The 2,500-nt window shown below is 41.1% G+C and overlaps 1 protein-coding gene and 1 pseudogene across 1 annotated transcript in view; one reads left to right on the forward strand and one right to left on the reverse strand.

Moving 5' to 3' along the window:
• LOC138020831 (E3 ubiquitin-protein ligase rnf213-alpha-like) overlaps positions 1 to 2,500 on the forward strand; it is a 500,094-nt gene that overhangs the window by 273,626 nt on the left and 223,968 nt on the right.
• The window catches only part of LOC138020961 (monocarboxylate transporter 13-like), a 12,513-nt pseudogene continuing 12,228 nt past the window's right edge, over positions 2,216 to 2,500 (reverse strand).

Consider the following 2,500-nt stretch of genomic DNA (forward strand, 5'->3'; position numbering starts at 1 on the left):
GTTGGCCTTTATGTGACAAGTAAAAGTTGTCAATTACGAAAAATTGCTCTTGTAGACGACTCATCCCAAAATGTGGCAAATTCCTGCCTGGTGAGCGCCATTGGAGGATGACCAGGCAACCTCGCCTTGTTTCTTCTGCTTTATCTCTGCTGTCCAAACTGTGAATTGTCAACAATTATTTGTTTTGCTATCTACACGATCAAATGTATTTGCCACATATATATTGCTCCTGTGGACGGGGCTTATAGGAGTTAAGGGTTGCCATTAGAGTGAGATTGGAGTTACTTTCAGTTATTCATCAAAGCTACTCATTGTTTTACGTAGAATCACCAGATTTTCCAGGAAAACAGAGTTGCCTTCGAAAGACCCTACTCACCGCCCACCTCATGTGCACAAATTGTGAAACTTTTCAGTCTCTTGTAAGATCTAGTATAACGTGTTAATTGAGTGCCCTTTAATGTTTCGTTTTCACTGGTATTTACGCTTTCGCACTCCCTCGTTAGCTGTTCTTGTTCTAAACTTCTTTCTTTATTGTCTCTTTGTCATTTACACCCCTTTTTTGCGTTCCATTCTAGCACGTATTTATATGTAGCTTGTGTCTCGTATATAAGTCCAAAGTTTTGCATGTAGCTTTTTCAGCCTCCTTCCATCAGTTTTAGTTGCCCTAGTCCCAGTAAGTCGCAGTAAGTTCCTAGTGATCAGTGTCCAGTTTCAGCATAGTTAATAGACGGGAATGGTTATGAAACCCGACAAATTCCTTTGTTGTAGGTTTTTGTTCTCTTTTTTGGCCTTGACCGTGCACAAAACACAATAGTTGTTTTCTCCGTACTGAGGAACTAACCAATAGAAACGTGTTGGCTACATAATTCATGCATAGTGTATGACCGCAAAACAAAAGATTGTGCACGGTCGTGGACTTTCAAACCTAAATCTTGGCATCTTTGTTTGCTCCTTTGATGTTTGCCGAGCTTCCAAACCAGTCCCCTCTATTATCTATGGGTTCAGTTACCACAGCTTCCCAGTATTCGTAAGAATGTAAGCATAATCGTCTCAGTTTTGGCCGTTGCGTTATTACGTGCATAGTATTGAAGGTTTTATTAATGTTGCATTCTGCAGTTTCAACCCGCATCTTCTACATCTTCCTTATCTCTCACGTTCTCTGCATCTTCGCATCCTTCACCCGTTTGTGGTGTCTGAATTGCTACGAGTTTTAATGTCCGCTTATGGCAGTTATATCTCTACTTTACTTTTATAAAAAGAGGAAGTTCTCCTGCCGTGCCCCCCAATATTTTTTTTTCACTTTTGACTGAACTGTCCAAGATTTCAAGTTAAATTCTAGATTCAAGGGTAGTCCTTTCATTCCGTACGACATCTCAACTTCCACTCTGGGAAAATTGACCCATTTATTTGTGATTCGTGTTACCACCCTTGGACAACGGTAAATCAGAAAAAAAAAATAGCTGCATAAACTGAAATGCCATAAGGTATTTTTGAAAGCACAAGCGTAATAAAATGGATGTCTATTTTGTCTTGTGTGTATCCTTCCTTTCGCCGCCTTCTAATCATAGCTAAACATTGAATAGTATCTGATTTGCTGGGCCTAACACTGATGCTGGTAAACTGAACTGGCAATTACAGGCTTTTCGACAGCTTTGTAATGCTGAGAGCACTGGACGTGACATTTTTGGCGCTACCTGGGAGGGTTTGTGGCATGCCCCTCCCCCTCCCCCCTCCCCCCTCCCCCCTCCCCCCTCCCCCCTCCTCCCCCCTTTAAGGAAAATTTTAAAATAAAACACTCAGAAACGCTGTTTCCAGTGTTTCTGGAACCCAAGAATCAGTTTCCCAGGCAAGGCTGGATTTATCTCAAATTCTCCTAAAAAAGTAAGTAAAAAGAACTATAACAATGCAAAATAAAACAAACCGCTCAAATATTTGCATCAAAGTACAGGACATAGAGTGGGAAACCACGGGACGAAAAGTGCGGCCTCCGGCCTCAAACGAAAGCCCGGAATTACCTTGTCGCTAGACTCCCTAAGAAAGAAACACTAAATTTCTACTTGATATTGTGTATGAGTGTTTTACCGGGAACTAAAACACTCGCAGAATCAATACGACCATTGTATCCGGGAACCGAGTGGCGTATACACGAGTGGTTCTATTGAGCAATGACGTCATGATTCCCGCCTTCTTTGTTTGTATTAATACTCAAGCCTGCTTTTCAATCTCTACCATGTATATTTATTCATAATTGTCCATATAAATGATGATAATAGGACTGAGTGGAGTTCAATTCGATCTGTCATCATACGAGTGATTAGGGAGCTTACGAAACGAGGACGACGACGGCTACGAGGACTTCATTTAAAAATACGAGTTCGCGTTATTCATATCACTACGAAACTATTTCATGTCGTTTCGCGTTAAAAATGTGTAGTAACTGTCGAGGAATTAAACTGGTACGAGTGAGTTGGAAGCGTAGAGAGAGAACTGAAAATTCATC

Source organism: Montipora capricornis, chromosome 2 (assembly GCF_036669925.1).
Source record: "Montipora capricornis isolate CH-2021 chromosome 2, ASM3666992v2, whole genome shotgun sequence".
In the NCBI taxonomy this organism is placed as follows: Eukaryota; Metazoa; Cnidaria; class Anthozoa; order Scleractinia; family Acroporidae; genus Montipora; species Montipora capricornis.